We start from the raw sequence: 20249 nt of genomic DNA, 5'->3' as shown, positions 1-20249 counted from the left end.
GAAGGGTCTGGAGAACAAGTCTTATGAGGAGCAGCTGAGGGAACTGGGGTTGTTTAGCCTGGAGAAGCGGAGGCTGAGGGGAGACCTTATTGCTCTCTACAACTACCTGAAAGGAGGTTGTAGCCAGGTGGGGGTCGGTCTCTTCTCCCAAGTAACTAGCGATAGGATGAGAGGAAATGGCCTCAAGTTGCATCAGGAGAGGTTTAGATCGGATATTAGGAAAAATTTCTTTACTGAAAGGGTGGTCAAGCATTGGAACAGGCTGCCCAGAGAGGTGGTGGAGTCACCATCCCTGGAGGAGTTCAAAAAACGTATATATGTGGCACTTCGGGACATGGTTTAGTAGGCATGGAGGTGTTGGGTTGACAGTTGGACTAGATGATCTTAGAGGTCTTTTCCAACCTTAATGATTCTATGATTCTATGATCTAACAGAAACCCATGTGCCAGGGGTGTGTAGAAACAGATGTGCCTCCCCCTGCCAGAGGTGTTGCCCCTTAGGAAATGCAGCACTCCAGGAAAGACTACGTGTGCTTCCTGGGCTGGCATCTTCCCTGGAAATAGGCAGGTGACCTCATCCTGTAAGGCTCTCCCTCCAGCAGGAGCACCTAGGCAACTTCAGAAAGCCCTGCACCACCTCTGAAAGGGACAAACACTGGAACAAGGAAAACACTTCTGATGGGACAGTGGGTGTCAGAAGATCTGCCTCCTGTGCCACCAAAGTCAGAAAAGAGAAAAATGCTTGACTAATCTTGTAATGTCTGGGCAGAAAGACAACACGGTGAAATAAAACCACTGGCAGCTCCAGGACAGTGGATAAAATCTGACTAGTGACTAAAGGGGAGCAAGAGGGAGCACTGGTTTGTTTTGCAAGGGCTGCTGCACTTGGCATTGGCACATGAACAGGAATTGCCCTGGAAGACGTGAAATTACTGCTCATTTTACTAGCAAAGCTGTGGAACCATGTAGGCACTGCCATATATCATATGCTATTGTTTTCTGGTTGTGAAAGTAGCATATTTTATAGTACAACAGGGCTGTGACCTTGAGTGTAGAAGTCCAGCTATGGGTTCAACATGCCGCTGGAGAGTTTCACATGGAGCCTTTAGCCATGGTGGCTCTTCTGGCTTCTTTGGTGTGTGCACTGCATGAACCTGGATTGCCTCTAGACTTGCCCAGCCCCATTGGGGCACAGGCACCTGGTCAGGTTACCGTGCCTGAGTCATCACTTCACAGCTCCCGGTGTCCCAGGGAAGCTGCCGTAGCTGCGTCTGCACACTCAGCGCCTGAGGCATGAGTGAGGTAATTCAACTGCAGAAGAGGCTGAAGATAAGGCATGGGCACTTCATCATGTGTCTGAGCCTTTTATGCTAAAACCTGCGTATCCGCAGGTAACATATACCTCCCTTCAGGCAGATGCTGATGCTCTAAAGTCAATGAAGTGTACCTGAGGGCAGAAGAGGTTAAACTGGTTTAACCAACCCAGCACAATAAGAGCACTTACAGGAGAATTCAGGAGGGTGCATTTTCCTTTAGTTAAGATGTCATCTAGGAGATCAAGCTAACTGATCTAATGACCCTCTCCTACAAACCATGACTATTAAAGAAATGTACATCTAGTTCTGCCTTTTGGCTTTCTGGCATGCAAAACACACCTTGCATGCTAGCCGGGCTGGTGTAAGCAAACCTGATGGCCTCTACTGACTGTAGTTGAACTGTAGTCACCCCTCAGAGCTATCCAGAGCTCCATCTGAGTTAAAGCTTAAAAGCTATCTGTTATGAAGATAGCAAAGCTCTTTTCTCTGGCTGACTGTATTGCCTCATATTTCTACTGCCATTCCTTCCTTCCAAACTCAGTCCCAGGCATCAGTATTAAAAGATGCTTATAGTACAACAGTTTGTATTTCAGCGTGGCACAACACACAGGGCTGGGGCAGCCTGAATTTGTGATTGTTTTCACAGGCTTAGGAGAATCTGTAATGAACAAGATGCTAAAAGGAAACCAAATCAACAATAGGCGCTTGAGATTTATGTTTTTTCAGGACACGGAGAAAGCGAGGAAGAAAGGAAAAACTCTGGATGTTTACAGCTCACGCAGCTCTATTCAGCATCTTCACATGGCTGTGAAGAGCAAAGCACAGTGCACTCCTATGTTGGACCAACTAGGCTGGGCTTTGCCAGTGAAATTGAAAAAGACTAGAAGACTTCAAGATAAATAAGACAGCAGGAAAAAGTAATGAAGGAATTAAACTGACCTTCTTTAGAAATGGGTGAGACAGGGTAAACAGGGAGAGATCTTGTTTTGCTTTCATCTTGGAAAAAATAACATTTCTTCCTTTCCAGTTCAGCACAGTTGACTGATTTGGAAACAAATCTGTTTTCTCTGGAAAGATTTATTTGCCCAACAGACTTTTTTTTTTTCTTTTTTTTTTTTTTTTTTGGCAAAAAGCAATAGGTTGAAAGAACAAGGCTTGTCTTGTTAGCAGGTTTAAAGGGCTCAGTAATTAACTGGTACATTTGGAGGCATGGCATGCAGGATACTTGCTGCAACCTACTTTATTACAGTGTCACAAGGAAGTGCTGTGAAATGGGCAAGAGCTTTAAAGAACAGTGTTTATTTCTCAGGCAGTATCAGATAGCAGGATTATTTGGTTATGAAGTTAAGCCAGAGCATTTGCTGAGGTAAGGACACTCTGGCATGACCTTTGAGAACATGCTTTCATCTGTGACATGCTTTCTCTCTCCCTCCCTTCCTTTCCCTCTTTCTGTCTTGTCTAAGTTGAAAACAAAGCGACACTTATTTAGTCTGGGGACAGCATGCACTTTTTCACATCAGTCCTTTGCAATACATAGTAGGTGCCTTCAAAACACAAATTGACATCCTGTGATTTGGGGAAGTCAGTCACAAAGGTCATTTATCCTTGAAGTCATCTTCTTTTGATGCACAATGTGTAATGATGGTATTCACAGCCAAACCTCTCTTACTCCCTTACCCTTTTTCTGCCTCTTTTTTTTTTTTTTTTTTTTTTGATTTGGTATTCTACTGCAGGCAAGTGCTGGCTTGGAGCAAAATTTTTAAATGTTGGTGGCTCAAAATAGGACTGTAATTCCATGCTGCAGTGATTTAAGTCCTGGTGACTTGACCTTGTGAAGTCCTAAAGATCTGCAGCTTGCAGTAACTGTAAATAATGTGGAAAAGTGCTCAGCACTCCTGGAATACAGCTACTGTTAGCCTGCTCCCTGAATGTGGAAGCCAAAAGAGAGGCATCCCTATCTGGAAATGCAAAGCTAGTGAGTCTCTTCAAGTGCCAAACAGACCCTTGCGGGAGGGAAGAGTCTCTTCAAGCATATTTCTGGAGATTCAAAAGATAAACATTTATCTTGCAAAATGATGCCTCTCGTATCTCAAGGGCAACCTAAACACTGAAATCCCTTCTGATTCCTAGGCAAGGCCAGATTTGCCACCACTACCAAGACTGAGAAGTGTAGTATTTGCCAATTTGGCAATTAACTTCTCGATTCTTGGATATACTGAACAGTGCACAAACATTTCCTACCCTTGCAGAGAGACCTTCAAACTGAGGGCAAGATCAAGTATCAGTGTATATTTAATGCTATATTTCCTTTTTTCCAGGAAATATCATTTATCTTTAGACTCTGACCTCCTTTTGTCAAGTGTTAAAAAACATCTCTGTATGGGGAAACATCACAAACATCTGGCCGTATGGGTGTGTATGCACTAGGGTTGCACGGTACTTGGATCCGAATGAGATTTGTTGGAAAACTCTATCCTCTTTCTCATTTAAAGGCCAGGTCATAATTTTTTAGCTTAGTCCAGAGCCCAGGGGAGCAACCTGGGAGGAAAATTGTGACTTGCTGAATCATTGCCTCCTCCTGATCTCCCCGCTGCCCTGGAAAAGGACAGAGGCATCTGCAGCAGTTCAGTTTCTCTAACAGCACCTTGTTGTAGTTGCACCAGTGCTAACACTTTGAGACCATAGTGCTGTCTTTTCCCCAGGTCCTTGTGCGAGACCAAGGTGGCACAGCTGCCCCGTCTGCTGCTGCTGGCACAGAAGACCCAGACGTACAACTCAGTGGGCAAGGGAGGAAGAGCCAGCTGCAAATCCGTACGATTTGCTTTCATGGTCTCCTCTGTAGGGAGAAAAGAAGTGCAGAGGGAAAGGATTATATTGAAAAGATCAAAGTGGATAGAGAGGAATGAGTTAACAGGCACGCTTTTCAAAAGAAATAATTCTCCTGACATCTCCAGGGATGGGTGAAGGGCATATTGCCTTGTCAGTTAAACGCAGCCGTTAGTTTCAAGCCCATACTAATTAGCTAGCTTAGAAAAACATGCAGCTCAGCATTTCTAAATGCAGACTACAGCCTCTGCCACTCCTCAGCACAGATATATTTGTCCACATCCTCTCAATGTGACATGCTGGTACAGAGGTGGCTTGGTTAGAAGTTAAAAGAGAACCTAGGATTAAACGAGGCTTCGTCCGGTATTTTTCTCACTCGATACATCCAGGTCAGCCCAGGACAAACCACCAACTGAATAAGGAGTGGGAAGTCTGCTGCGTACTGGGATCCCGATTGCACAACAGAGCAAATAGCAGCAGTGCCAAGACCCAAGTCACTTCCCTTTGACTGCACTGGCTCGCACCTGCATAAGCAAGAGTCGTGATCCCTAATCTCTACAGAACTTAACTGCAGTGAAGGGGAGGAGGCAAAGGCTTGCTTTTGCCATGTACTGAAAAAGACACGTGGGAAGAGAGAGTAGTATTACACCAAGGGCCTGGGGAACTAACCCAGAGCGCAAATAGATGAGAGAAGGGCTCTGCTTTGCTTTAAATGGCTTTTTAAAAGCTACGCTTTCCCTCCCGGTCCTTCACTTCCCACATTGTAATTCAGGGCTCATAAGCCATCACTAAATTGAAGGGGCCCTGGAAGCCTTGAGTCGCTTGTATTGCTCAGGTACAGCAATGATAGGTGCCCGGGGTGGGGGTGTCTGTAGATGTATCATTTTCACTCAATAGAAGTAGCTCAATTAATGTGTTTAGCTACCTCCGTGTTTTTCCAGTGAACAGATATTAAAACTGCCTGGACAGACGTGCACGAAATTGTGACCTGAGACTCATCGCCTGCTGCGGAGTTGTTCAGAGGCAAGATATTGCTTCAGCCATGGAGTTTTCCCAAGGAGGCAGGGGGGGCTGTAGCTGTGCACCGGCACTAGGAGAGCAGCAGGGCTCTCTTCTACCCCAACTATACCGTGTCCGTTGGCTGGGTGGTGGGCACAAGGCTTGCCTGGCCTTTGTTTCTCTTCCCACCCTCGCTCTGCCGTGTGCATTTGGACCACATCCTCTTCAGGACAGGAAATGTGTCTTATGACCTGCTCGTGTGTATATCCAGCTCTAAGTCAAAGCAGGCCTATGAGTGTCACTGACAATAACTGTGAAGTTCCATTATACATGGGCTCCTTGTCCTTCTTAAAAGCACTGAACACATCCTGGAAAGGAGACCAAGGCACGTGCTTTCTTTATACGCTTTGCTAACCCCTGCAGGATCCCCTCTTGTCTCTGCCCCTGTCTCACTGTCTCTTCTGTCCACCCAGTGAGTGAAGCATGGGGCATCTGCCTGCCCTGACTCCAGAGTGCCTCAGCTGAAGCACATCTATCCTCCTCCCGCAGAGCCCTCAATGCCAGGATGGCTCAGCAGAAACACCTAAAGCTTTATCCACTCAACCTGCATCCAGACGTTGTAATGGTGTTTCTCACATCACCCTTTTGCTGCTCCACAGGGCATCACTGTTTTTTTTAGTTGTCTGGGTTTTTTTTTCCCATCCCAAACACAGGGATTGGGTGGTTTTGCCTCAGGAATTTCCTACAAATATATATCAACCTCAATACCAGGAGATGGGATTTTGCTGCTTCTGCATGCAAATGGAAGTCATATTACAGAAAGGAGCAGGAGATGCTTGCAATGCACTTCTCTTGGTCCATTCCTGTGTGGGGGCATTTCCAGTATCCCTTGGTCAATCTGCTGTCTGCTTAACTTCTAATAGTAGAGTTGGCCTGGCGTTCCTCTTACATGCTGCCAAGGGCCCCCTTCTCTGTCTGAGAAACCCAGTAGTCGCTGCCGTACATTCAGTACCTTTGTATTGGAGCAGGAGGTTGGGGACAGGTTCTTCACCAGCTTGGGAGTGACTCTGAGTGACTCTGAGTGACTGGGCTTCCGGGGGCCACGTTCTACTGCTAACTGACCGCAGCAAATGGGATGAGAACCAAGCTCTGTATCCTGAAGGTTATTCACCAGCATTACCCATCTCCTTCTGCCTGGAAACCTTCACCGTGCCTGGGGCAAGGGTGCATCTGCTCTGCCAGTGAAGCCCGGTCCAGACCATTCTCCAGTTCAGAGCTGCTGACCCTCTGCACGCCTGGCACACACGCACATGCCAGAGTGCCAACTGCAGCCTCAGGCTCAGTGAATTTAGGTTTTCTCTTGCTCCTGCTCTTTATTTTGCCATGCAGAATTAGCTGCAGAGTCCACAGCAGCTCACGCAGTGCAGCCAGGCTACACGCAGCCATCGTTCCTTGCTCCCGAGGCGTTGTGCTCGGTCGTGGTGCAGCTCCTGCGACGGCAAGCCGGGCTTTCTGGCAGGGTGGGCTCCCCTGCCGTGCCCCCCGACACTGGCTGGCTCTTGAGGAGATGGAGCGTGCTGCTCTCCCTCACTTTCTTTTACCAGTCTGCTTAAGCATCGCTACTCCAAATGGCTGTAAAGGGCAAATCTCTAGTGGATGTAAAGCAGAACCATCTGACTTACTGTCTCATGAATGTAATCCATAACTTTATGCCAGAAATTTACAATCCCCTTTCGTGTATAAAAAGTTTCCTGTTATGGCTTTACATCTACTCCATTGCTCTGCTCTGCATGGAAACACTTGGTGTAATCTCTTCAGAGATAAATAAGCCTTCTGCTGAAAGTTAAATGATGCCATTATTTTCTGGATGTTTATAGACGTCATCCTGCCGTGCTCCCATTCCTGGATCCAAGACAGCCTGAATCTTTGTTTTCCATTTCCGAACACTCTGGAGGAGAGAATGAAGATGTTGGTGTAGGAGGGGCAGAGGGGCAGGCAACGCGAGCCAGTGCTGGGTTCACACACAAGCAAGCCTGCTCTGGACAAGCGGCAGAGGACGGACACCCCAGCTGTTTCCTTGGCCAGGCAAGTGTTTAGTCTAGGCTCCTGCCCCAGGCTACAGCGGGATGGGAAAGGAGGATGCCAGAGCACTCCGAGGGGCATGGGGAGCAGGACCTGGACCCCAGCCACCGGGAGGGAAACCTTCAAGCCACCTGAGCATAGCTACACTCCTCAAAGCCACTCGGTAAGTAGGGTGCTGGGGGACTCCATCAGTGGTTAGCTGGATGGTCCAGGAGCAGAGAGGTCCTTCAGAGAGATCATCATTTCGAGGGGTGATGGGAAAGGGAGCATTTCTGGTTCTGTGACCAAAGTGCCATGCTGAAAGGAGAATAGGGAACTTGATGCCCTGAGACCAGATGTCTTCATTACGAGATATCAATAAAAGCAGTAGCTTGTAAACAGATCTAATTTGCTACAGGAGCATGAGAAACAGGTATCTGGTCTCTCTTTAAGAATGCTAAAATACTGTAAGTATAAGCTCCTAGTATAAACTATTGGCAATTGTTTGTTGTTTCTCATCTAAATGCAGGTTTAAGTAAATAAATGCCATAAATAAATAAAAGAGAAACCAGTGGGACAAGGTGAAAAACAGTAAATCATTGCAATGAGGGGAAGTATGGCATCCTTGCTATGAACAGCAAGGGAAGGGAAGGGAAGGGAAGGGAAGGGAAGGGAAGGGAAGGGAAGGGAAGGGAAGGGAAGGGAAGGGAAGGGAAGGGAAGGGAAGGGAAGGGAAGGGAAGGGAAGGGAAGGGAAGGGAAGGGAAGGGAAGGGAAGGGAAGGGAAGGGAAGGGAAGGGAAGGGAAGGGAAGGGAAGGGAAGGGAAGGGAAGGGAAGGGAAGGGAGGTTTTCTGCTAGCTGAGATGCCAAAGTTAGGACCTTCCCATACTACCTTATACTCAAAGGAATGAGAGAGGAACATCTGAACAGCAGCTCAGAGATATGAATCGCTCCCTGGAGATGCTGATATACACTTCCAACTCAGAACCTCAGCAAAGGGCCTTGCTCTGAGCGAGATGAATGCGTTTGGCTAAATCATACTTGTCAATGCTGCTTTGTGTCTGGAAATCGCAAAACTGGATCTGTGGAGAAAGTAATTTGATGCTGTAGTGATCCAGATTGCAGCTATCATGCAAATTTTCATTCTTTGTGCTCTCCTCTCACAGGGCGGTCTGCGTGGTCTGCAATGCCAGTCCTGCTGGGTACTGGGCCAGACAGGTGAAACCTGGCTTGAAACCTTTCTTTGAACAACCGGGAAGCTGCTCAAGTGGTGTGAGAATGAAAATATTGCCTCAGCATCCCTGATTTGCCTTCTAACGAACAGATGAAGTTTTACTGAGGTTGACAGGAGTACTTGAGGAGGCTGAGGACAGATTGAATATGAAATATTAAAATATTAAACTGCATAAATCATAAAAATAGGCATTTTTAAGATAATGGAGACAACATTTGCTATCTTCCTAATAACTGACTGGTAAGATGCCTGATTGTCTGTCGGGGGAGCTCAATTTTTAATTTATGGGAGGGAGCTCTGTGGCTTATTCTCTGTATTACATTTTCCCTCAGAGACCTGAAGCAAGCTTGGAAGTCACTATGTTGGATACCATAGAAAAGTAGAAGTCCTTTAACACTGAAGAGCCTGATAGTCTAAACAGCCAGAATTCAATAAAATGTGTCAACCTTATTTCACAGATGGGGACTTTAGTCACAGAGAGATGCTAAGTGACATGCCAGAGTCACAGGCAATCACAGTCCTGGTGTCCAAGGAAAAAGCTAGGGTCCTACTATAGCAGTACAAACCATTTGCACACAAAAGTATGTGCATATTCAAAAACTGGAATGACGTGAACTCCAAGAATAAAAAAAACCCTTAATAAACACCATCTTGAGTTTTCTGGAGCAAAGAGTTGCTGCTATTGCTTCTGTGTTGCTGGAGAGATTAGCAGGGTATTTATTGCCTTTTACATTCATGCTCTGGCTTCAATGTCCTGGTTTGTAATGGCAAACCTGGGTAGTTTCATTGCTCCGTGTCAGCCAGGAAGAAAGGAAAGCAGCACAATAACAGGCATAGCAGTTAGAGTGGTTACATGCACTTAAGTAACCGTCTGGGAAATGGTAGGAGCTGCTCCAGCCAATTAGAATTATTAGGCCAAGCCTCTATTTAAACTATAGAGAAGGTTTGTACTCTCTCCAGGTTTTTGGGTTTTGGGGTTGGGTTTTCCTCCCCTCCCTCATATTAATGGCTTGCTGGGAACTAGACAGCCACAAACTCACAGAAATGTTTTTCATCATCATCCTGTGAATAGGGAGTATTTGGCAAACAACAGGAGCAAATCCAGAAAGCTGGCTTCCAGCTCCTGAAAGGCTAAGCCCCCGTTTACGTCCTAGCTCAGCGGGACAGACCTTTCCCATTTCCAGCCAAACCAAGAGTCGTGTGCCAGAGCTGCAAGGAGCACCAGGTAGGAAGCGGCACCATCAGGAAGATGCTCGGCTGCACTGTGCCACCAACGTGGGACACGGTAGGGCATTACGCCTGCAGCTGCAAGGAGTCCCAGGGGAAAAAGGATGTTTCCCAACCTCCTCTGCAAAACCTCGGGAGCGGATGTATCCCCTTCCTCCCCCGCGGTGCTGTTTAACAAGCGAAGGAGCTGGGGCTGGTTTAGCTTCTCTTTCTGCCAGCTGCACTGTCCCTGGGATGCGAGGTTTGCCAGCAGCTGAGCAGAGACACTTCTCGTGCCCTGGGAAAATGGGCAGCCAAAACGAGCACGAGACATGGGTGAGGAGATGGAACTTTCTGTGTTTTACGGGGCTGCCCTGGGCGCTTGGTGTTTAGAGAGAATCCACTCTCTCCTGCTGCTCCCATGGTCCCAACAGGGGATGGTGATCACCCATGAGTGACAAGGGAGGTCCTGTTGCTGGCCATGGCCAGGAGGATGGTCCTTGTGGATCCCGAGCAGAAACATCAGCTGTATCTAAGGTGCTACTTTAATGCATGATAATACAAAAGGAAGGAATCGATTCTGCAGATGAAATGCAAAGCTATTTTGACCTTTTAGAAAACACAAGAGAGAGACATTTAAAGAAGTAGAGAGACCCACTGCCCCCACCTGCAAAACTAATTTGCCAACATATCTGCACCATGTTTTGTGAAAACTATGTGGCCTATGTTGCCCAGCACTCACCAATGTGCATTTCTGACTTCCTTAAGAGCAAAGCTACCTCATTTCTGGGTAATTAGGTAGTCGGAAGCACCAACTGAGCCTAAACAAACATCCTTTACTCTAACAAGGAAAGTTATTGTATAGCCTTTCAGGACACAGTTTTCTGTAGTATGCAATGACTCTAATGTCTATTAATTATTTCTAAATGGTTTAAGCATTATCTGCCTTTGGGTAAATTCTTTCTCTATAATGTAATCTAACCTGTGGGAGGGGAAAGAAAAAAACACAACGGTATTTTGCCATGTCACCTCTCTAAACATAACAGATTATTCTTTTAATCATTATCACCCTCACCATCACACACCAAGCTTAAGGACCTGGAAAAGGTTAGCGGGATGGTTTCCCGGATTCCATCCCACGTGTTACTGACTCACTAGTTTTAAAGAGCATATGTGCGTGTGGGCCTTTTGGGTCGTACCTCTCCTGCCATCGGCAGCAACAAGGAAGCATGTCTGTTCACTCTTTGCCTTTACAACACTTTAAGTATTGTCAGTATCTCAAAGCTGGTGTCATGAGATTTTACTTTGTGAAGCTACCAAAAAAGTCTACCAAAACAGACAGCCTGGAAACCCAAACTTATCTACTCACATAGAGTAATCAGCTTTGTTTTAAAGAAGAAAAATACTGCTACATTGTGTGAGTCTGTATTGCTTACTCACGCCTCTTCTCCTCCATGTTCTGTAGTGTCAAGCCCAGACACAGAATTTTATAATCAAGTGTCCCTCCATTAGCTGAGTTGTGACTCATCACTGCTGAAAGAGAGTGTTAGAAGTGTCATTAAAAATAAAATAGTTTGGGAATATGTTTTTTCTCTATTCCTACACCTTCTTTAGCAACCACAGACTCACAGGAGATACCATTCCCTTTGCCAGGACAGGGTGATGAGAGAACACAATGCAGAAGAGCAAAGAAAACCTGCAACCCACAAACTGGCTTCAGAACAAGAAGCTACAGTCTTCTCACGGTTACACAAATGAAAACAAACCAAACTTGATTTCTACGTACTCAGCATCTTTGTGTTCCTCAGATATAACTCAGGCAGACGGAATCAGTGTAGCAAATGTTACTTAGCTGATTGCAGAGGAGAGAGTCTCTTTTTACTCCCGTCGGTGTTTATCAGCACTTTGCCATGGAGTGCTGCTGAGGCCAGCGTTTCGAAAATCAGAATAGTGTCTTTCAGCCTCCTTAAACCAAAAGGGCTTCCACCTTTTCGTGAGAGTTTTCTCTTGAAACAGTGCAGCCACAAGGGCTCCCTTATGTGACCGTAAAGCACCAAGCACATCTGTCAGCACTCAATAAATTCAAATTAATAATAGGTCCTCAAAGAGCTACATACTGCTTCCAAGATACCTCAACATGTGGGCAGGAGAATGGTCTCCCCACAAATAATGAAGCATGTTCTTGCTTAATGGGACACTTATAAATGAAGCTGTTTTCTCCTATGAAAGACTGGATTTACAGCTTAATGCGTGCACCCAGCAGGCAAGTTTGTCCAGAAAAAATGCCCCTGTGAATTTTTACGGTTTATAGCAAGACTAGGAGTCACACTCACACAGAAGAAATACAAACAGGCTTCATATTTTCCCTCCTCTACCCAATACCACTTGAGCAAGGAGGACTACAAAGACCTGAGTCATCTCTGACTCATCTGCTGGGTCCTGAGAGGGGATTCACCCCCAGCAGCAATCCACGTACATTGTGCAGACATACGCTCCTGCCTGGGAAGGGCAACCACCTGGGGAGTTGTCTTGTGGTTGCTCAGGGAACGACGCATTGATTCACCACCTCACCCGACTTGCCTGGCTTGGCCAACTCCCTAGCTAGCCCTCCCCTCTCCTTCCACCTCTCCTGAGGCTGCTTCACACCCCCTTGTCAGAGGGCTTTCTGCTGCCAGTCCTGGCAGGACTGACAGGAGGGTGCATCATTACAGTAGTGCTTGAACCTCCCCAGGTCCATGAGTTTGGGCTAAGCTGGGTTTGACTCTGCACATGGCAGAAACAAGTCCCATTTCTACTTATTTAGCTTCAGACCTCCATGCAGGAGATTATACCCAAGAAGATGTGATGTGAAAGGGTGGGACCCTGGGATCTTTACAACTCACTAACTTAAGAGGTTGTGTGAATTGTTTTATGTGGATGAGCTTGACTGGACCCATCCAAGGATGTGTGTGCCCTAACACATAAAGACAAAGCACCGGTCCAGCCTAGGGCATGCCTCCCTCCGCTTTGTTACAGCCAGTCCCAAGGCTTTTGTTTCCCTCAGGGCGATGGCTTCCTCTTGGCAGTGTGGTTTCTGCAGCAGGACAACACACACGGTATTTCCATGTCACCTTCTGAGCCTCAGGAGGCAGCGGCATGGCTTGGTGCAGACTGTGCGGGCTGGGCTACGCAAGCCACCACAGCACCATGGAGACAGCTATGGCATGTGGCAATCCAACTCCCTGCCCAGTCAAGCACTGACATCATGTGAGGGACATCACACATCATCCCCTGCACACAAGCAGCACAGCTTTGCCTCCAGAGAGGACACCCCTCTGGAACAGTGCCAGGATCTTACCCCTTAGCTTGTAGAAATGGACAGGCCAGACTGGACTTTACAGCAGGATGAAGGTGAGCAACTGGGTACCTGCCTAAACAGTAGAAAGTAGTATAATAACCATCTGACAGAGTTAGAGGGTGCCAGAGCAAGTGTAGACCCTGCTGAAGCATGCTTGCTGGGTCAGTATCCTTGCATGTTTCTCAGCTCATATTTCCAGGTGTGTCCCCTGGCCACATCCCAGCTCAGCGCAAGGATGTGACTCAGCAAAGGTGTTTCCATGGAAAGAAGCTGAGCATACGCTAGAAGGGAGTTAGGACATGTTCAAAAAGGTCTCCTGGTCTTGGTGACTGGAGGGAACCGGAAGTGTGAGATGTCTCTTATGTGCCTGCCCCATGGGGTAGACATCCAATGGGTCTTGGAGGTCCCTGAGGAAAAAGAGAACGGAAAAGATTTCTTTTCTTCATGTCATCAAGTTTCTGTTGTCACAGAAAACATACTCATTAAATCTTCATTGGGATAGCACAGGGGCATAGACGATATCTAAGACACCTGACAAGAGTGTTGTGTGGGCCAGGGTAAGACTATCTATATCCATATGGCTGTAACTGAAGTCCATGGAGATAAATCAGAGATAATGTCGTCCCACCTGGCTTTGGTACTGCTACCACTTTAGCTGTGGCAATATGGTGTTTGGGGTAGGCTGCAGAAGCCATTGAAGAAGATGAAAATGTTATTTGCTTTTGAGGCTCAGCTTTGGTCAGGAGGGATATCAGGGCCTGACAGAGCATTTAACCTACCTAGGAATTTTCATGAGGCTGAGGACACAGGAAAAAGTTGAGAAGAGCTGCTGCTTGCAGTGGTTCCTGGGATGGGAGTAGGAAACGGGTGGTGTGACAGCACTCACCCGATCTTCCAACTGCGTCCCCAGGGAACCATTCTGCCTTAGTGCTGTAGCTTTTACTGCAGCTCTGGTAGCATCTCACCTCCTGTGATTACCTTAAACCTGGATTTCCCATGTCAAACCAGATATTTCTCCAGTCTACCTGTGAGCCTGTTCAAACGGCAGCTCTGTGGCATGTAGGAATGGGATGTGACTCTTAACTACACAAAGTATACTTGGAAAACTCTCTGTTCTCCAAATAAGAAAATCACCTGGCAGATCTATATTTTCAAGTGTCTCTTGGAGCAACAACTAGGAGCAACAAATGCATCTGAATTTTTTTTTATTCTTTCACCAACTCTGTACCTTCTCCTGAACTTCCAACCGTTGTTAACCTCAGCAGGAGTTTTCTCTGTGAGCTCTGCAGAATTAAGCAGTTTCATTAAAAACCAAACAGGGCCATGACCCAAACAACAACCTTCCCCAGGGCTACAAAACTACATCACCAAATGCTAAACCTTCCCCCCTTCCCAGCTCCGCTGCTCCTGTCCTGCCCCAGGATGAGCTGGGATTCCTGTCCTGTGATTCATCACATTTGGATACTTATCTACTCGTGGGAAACGGGTCATGGACAGCCATGTAATCCATTGCCCTGCTCCTTAGCTGTGACTGCAGTGTGACATGTTTCTCAAGCCTGGTCTTAAAAACAACTGTAACAGAGTGTCTGCCATCTAACCAATATAATCCAGATGCCCACTAGCTTTTCTTTCAGAAATCTTTCCCTAACAGCTAACCTTTGCTGCAATTTTAGTACATTGCTTCTCATCCTACCTTTGGTGGCCACCGAGAGCAATTTATGCCCCCATTTTGGCAGAAGTCATTCACCTAATGACAGTCACAAGACAGTTCTTGTGTCTCCTTTCAATTTTCCCCCCGTCTTCCACTCTGTACATGGGAATGACTTGACCGTCCAAGTTTTAGAGAGGCGAATTTATTATTTTGTCTGTGGGATCCAGCACCTCCTTGCAATGAGGAACTGGTGAAATACGAGCGAGAGGAGGTCTTCCCTTAGCAATGCCAGCAGTGCACCGCAGGACCGAGCAAATCCTGCTCAGGGTGGGGCCACTGCAGCTTCGGTTTTTCGCAGAGCAGGTGTGCTCTGAGCTGTTTTAAGAATCAGGATGTTTGTCAAACCTCAACTGGAGGAATGCTCTGCGTATAGGGAGTGGCATGGAAGAAGTCACAAAGTCCAGGCATGAATCAAAAGTGGACTGTAAGACAAAGGGAAATTAAACTGTTGAAGCTGAAGCAGTGTTAAGCTTCGCTGCCTGAAGCCCTGGTGAAGAGTGAAGGCAGGGCACACCAAGGCATGGAGGCAGGATCCGTGTCACCTGTCATTGTATGTCTACAATAAAACTATTTACATCTGAGCTAATCACTCGTGGATCCCTGTTGAGTCAATGCAAAGGAATATATGGTGCATTTGAAATGTGTACCTACAGATGAGAAGTACCACCTTTAGTTGTGCTCATTATTCCTGCTGATGCTGGGAGGCCTAGGATGACTAGACGTCGATGTCTTTATTTGTTCGGAGGAATCTGACCCAGAGAGATTGCCTTTGGGTGAGAAAACTTTGACGTCACTCTTAAAATGCTCCTCTTTGTGCCTTCCTTGTTCTTTATGGAAAAGGAGGATGTTTATCCTGCATCTTTCCTCATTCCAAGCGCCCCAGGTGTCCAAGTCACGTGGGACCAACCTTCTGATGGATGTCTGAAAAAATCCATCACAAACCTGAAAACTCTGGCCTGGGTTGTCCATGAGAACAGATCCAGATGTACACAGTGAGGAGGTTATGAGCACGCTGCACCCATGTGTCTTGTCCATCCCATGATGGCAGGGCCCTCCTCCAAAAGTCCATCCCCGTTTTCTCTCAGGAAAACCCTAAGCTGAGCTGTGGCCATCTTACAAGCTGCGGGTGATGAAGGGCTGTGACAGCCAGTATCACTGAGTGATGACAAGATGAGTGATCTCGATACCTCCTGTGTACTGTGATAACCCAGACTGTCGCCATGCTGTCAAACTTATTGGAAAGAGTTACAACAAACACAGAGAGCTGCTTAAGAGGAGCCTTACAGGGGAGGGTAGGGGAAGGGAAAAGGGGAGAAGGGCAGGGGCTGGAGCAACGAGAGGGGCTGGAGGGGCTGGCCACCAACTCCTGCTCACTATCTGCCTCAAGAGTTGTTTCACAGTTGTCTTCTGAGACATTTTAGGCCACCTATCTTATCTCTATCATGTAGCGGGAGGCTTGCCGGCAAGCAGCACATTTTCCAGTGCTTTGTCCAGGCCCATGTTTATCACTCATCCTCTGGGACTCCCACCATCTCCCCCACGAGGCTTAGTCGGCAGCCTAGCAGCTTCTGGGCTATTAAGCTGTAATTTTCCGTTGTTCCATTTTATGCTATTACTTCAAGTTGCTCCTCTTGCCCTGTCCTCAGCATCTCTCTCCTGATCTGGTGTTTTCTCTCTGCTAACTCCACAGCCATCGTTATCGCAATCCTTGTAAGTACCGGACACTGTTTTAAAAACATGTCCTCAGGACCTCAGAGGTGTTTACTCCTTTCTGCTGAAAAGCAGACTGGTGGAGAATGTGACGTATCACTTACACAGTTCAGAGGCAGGGCATTTCCCACATTATAAAAGAGTGGACCGCAGCCACAAAAGTTGAAACGTCACTTAAAAACACTGCTATTTGAGAGGGAGGATTGCTCGTTGCTGTTAAAAAGTACAAAAACACAATGTTACTCAAAAAGCCAAAAATAAAATCCCCTGGCAATTTGCATATGTTTCAAAATGCTGATGGTTTTTAAACCCCTTTTTAGATACAAGGATCTCTGTGCCAAACTAAGATCAGCAGTAAAAACAAACAGATAATGAAATAAACACTGTGATGACAAAAAAGGGGAATTGTTGCAATAATGTACTTTTCCAGGAAAATTCACCATAACAACAGTGCTGATGAATCACTGGAGTTTTCTGAGCCATAGTGGCTCCTGCTTATAAACATGATTTTGAAATCTTACAGTGTTATTATTTCCACAGTAGCATTGGCAGTAGCTTTGTAAAGGTTTTCTGGCACAGAAAGAAATTTCTCCTAAAAACCCTGACTGAGATTTTTTTAATGCTTCCTAGAAAATTACATTAAATGAATGGGAGTTATCTGCCTAAATTATTTACAAATCTTTAAAAGTCTTATTCCAGCTCCATCATGTGCAAATATTTGTAAACTAAGAAGCTGTTCTGGAGAAATGTGAAGCATAAATACTCTTGTGAGGAGGGGACAGACCCATAACTCAGATCTCTGTTGGTGAAGAGGGAAACCTTCTGCCCAGTGTATTGCCTTTCAGTAGCAAACTATGAAAATTAATTAGAAGAGGCTTAGGTCTAAAGGCCATATTCAGCTTTTCCCCAAAAATCTTCCTAAATCCCGGTTCTGGTGGACTTTATGGTCTTAAATCTGAGAGTGGTCCAGGTGATCTTTTTTTAAGCCTGTTGGGGAACTATCACCAAACCATGACGCCACCCAGAATGATGTTACGCTGTGGGTGTCGGAGCAGAGGCTCTGACGCTTTTTTGGGGAACAGGGGTGGAGATTTGTCACAAATTATGCCATCTGAACATGGCATCTGACTGCAATGCAAATCCAGGCTGGGCTAGCGTCAACTGCAGGACGTTACCATCACAGTGCAGTTGCTTTCATGGAGGGAGTTGTGGTGATCTGAGATCCCCTGGCTCAGTTTTCGCCTACACGCACTGCCACAGCTGGTGATAGGCAGCATTCCTGCAGGCAATTACAGCGGAAAAGACGGGATAGATGTGAAGGATTAACTGTTCTCACTCAACCTGTGACATATTCCCCCTGGATCACAGCTTTTGGCACATCTGTGCTTCTATGAGCAGTGGTGAAAGTACTTTGCTAATGTGATATCCACCATGAGCTGTGCCTGTGATCTCACACATATAAACACAAGCACACTCACCGATTCAGGGTGATTTTCTCTGTAAACAGCAGCATCTTTCCAGTGGGGTCTCAAGGGCCACATTGCCACTACAGTGGAAATCCTTGTCATTGGCCACTGGGTGAAGCACGATGTCACCACAACAGTGTTTCATAGACCCCACTCTGTTTACACACAAGGACTCAAACCTGACCTAAACTTTTTCAACATTCCTGGGCTGGAAATTCTTCCATGCGTAAAGAGTTTTTTGCTCCAGTGTCTGCTGTATCTCTGAGACTAAAAGTATGAATGGCTCACATCAGTCTAAGAATACAGGTGGTAGAAACCTTCAAGCTCTCATCACTGAATTGTTTCTTCTCATTGTGGTACTACTATTCCATTCATTATTTTCATCTTTTAAATTATATTTTTGCAAAAGCAAAAATAGCTACTCTGAGCTGGACACATTAGTTCCAGAGTAATTCAGATCCTTATTGTAGATATTCTCTGGCTTAGTGACCTGATTCAGTGGAATTGCTGTGAATCTGCAAAAGTGATATTAAAACAGCACGATTCCTGCTAATGGAGTCAAGGAACACCACCACTCTTTCCCCTTTAGCTCAGTAAGAAATTGTAAGATGGAAGCAAACAAGTCTAGAAAACATACTGCTTTCTCAGTAAGGAGGGAAGCAGACCATGGAAGTGGTTTGGGTGCTGAGCTGGCCAGAGTGCGTTGTGAAGAGAAGGAAATTCTTCCAATAGCTCTTGATGTTCTTGGAAAATGAGAGCCTTGAGAAACCGTGGGGTTGAGGACTCCACTAGAGGAAATGATGCTTCTTTCTTCAAGAGGAAGCTCAGTCACCCTTTCTGGAATAGCGTGTTTGCCCTGAAATTTGCCAGATTGGCTTTCTTCATCAACCATTTCATTGGATATGACATGGGTATGAGGAAAAGAGGGGGACACTGCAAAGGCAATGGCAGGCCCAACATCACCAAATGGCCTTGAGCAGTCTGGAACAGAAAAATTAGCAAGGATGTGGGAGACAGCTTGGCTGTCATCGCAAGACTTGCATAGTTCTGAGAAAACCTGACAGAGGGAGAGGGATATGGAGTAAATGTTGAGCGGGCAGGGCACAGGAATCAGATCACTAACAACTATATCTGGGATTTCAAGGAGGCTAGACAAAAACCTGGAGGTGTAATTGCCCTATCAGGGACATCACCTGTTGAAAACCTCTGTTCTGTGGATGGCCAGACATGGAGGAGTCACAGCAAGAGTCATCCAAGCACAGGGTCCACATACAATGTCAAACAGGAGCAGAGGGAAGGTGGATCAACGCCCAGCTACGTCACATAAAGTAGATGTGCCTGCCAGCAGCAAGGAGGGTAGATGAGGGATGGCTGTCTCTCTGCATTGAGTGCAAAGGGACCTACTGAATTAATTTAGATTATACCGTGAACACCTGACAGCTAAAGCTGAATAAATTGAATCCCACCTGTGAATGCCTACATGGATGAGAGAAATATGAAAATGGACTCTTTAACATAGCTGATAATGATATAATGAGATCCAGTGGTTGAAAGTGGAAGCTGGGCAAATTCAGACTAGAGGTAAGGAATGTTTTTTAACCACAGAGATAATTAACCATTGGAAACATTTATCCAGGCTTGTGGTTGTTTCTTCCATCACCGGCAATTTCCAAATCAAGATTGGATTGGTTTTCGGAAAGAAATGTTCTTTGCTTTAAGTAAGAGTGAATGCAGGAAGTTCTCTTACTTGTGCCTGACACAGCTTAGGCTAGAAGTTACTGCAATGTAAGTAGAACAGGCCTGGAGGTTCAAATAGAAGAAGTATCTGTGTTACAGAGATACTCTTTTTCTGCATAGGTTATTGGTATTGCATCTTTGCAATGCCAGGAATCAGCTCTATTGTATATCCCAGCATATATATCCAGACAAAACTCACTTAGGGCAATTTCCTTCAGGGCTTGTGTCAGAACATTGCTGAAATATGATATTAGCTTGAGCTGCAGTTTCTAATAGCAGCTTAAATGCTCCCAAACACGAGCTTAGTTTCACTTTAATTGTATAATGATGATCTCCTTATGAACATGCCTTGCAATCATTTTCTTGCATAACAGAGGAGCATAATGGTGTCTGATGGCCCAGACTCAGTGTCTTCTCTGCATTCCCATATTGCAGAGGAATCTAGGGGGACCTGCAGATGTGAATGTATTCAGAACAGTTTTGCTTCTTATTTTAGTATTTCTTCATCTCTCATTAAGAAGACCAAAGAATTCTTAAGAACAAAGTCAGCATAATAGCTCCCCCCCCACAACTGCTGTTTTTTAACCCCATCATTTCCAGATGTGTGCTGAAAGGCATTGCAAAGAAATAAGCAACTGTCAAAGTAA

The sequence above is a fragment of the Mycteria americana genome, chromosome 1, assembly GCF_035582795.1.
Source record: "Mycteria americana isolate JAX WOST 10 ecotype Jacksonville Zoo and Gardens chromosome 1, USCA_MyAme_1.0, whole genome shotgun sequence".
NCBI classification, from domain to species: Eukaryota; Metazoa; Chordata; class Aves; order Ciconiiformes; family Ciconiidae; genus Mycteria; species Mycteria americana.
This window is presented reverse-complemented; position numbering follows the sequence as displayed.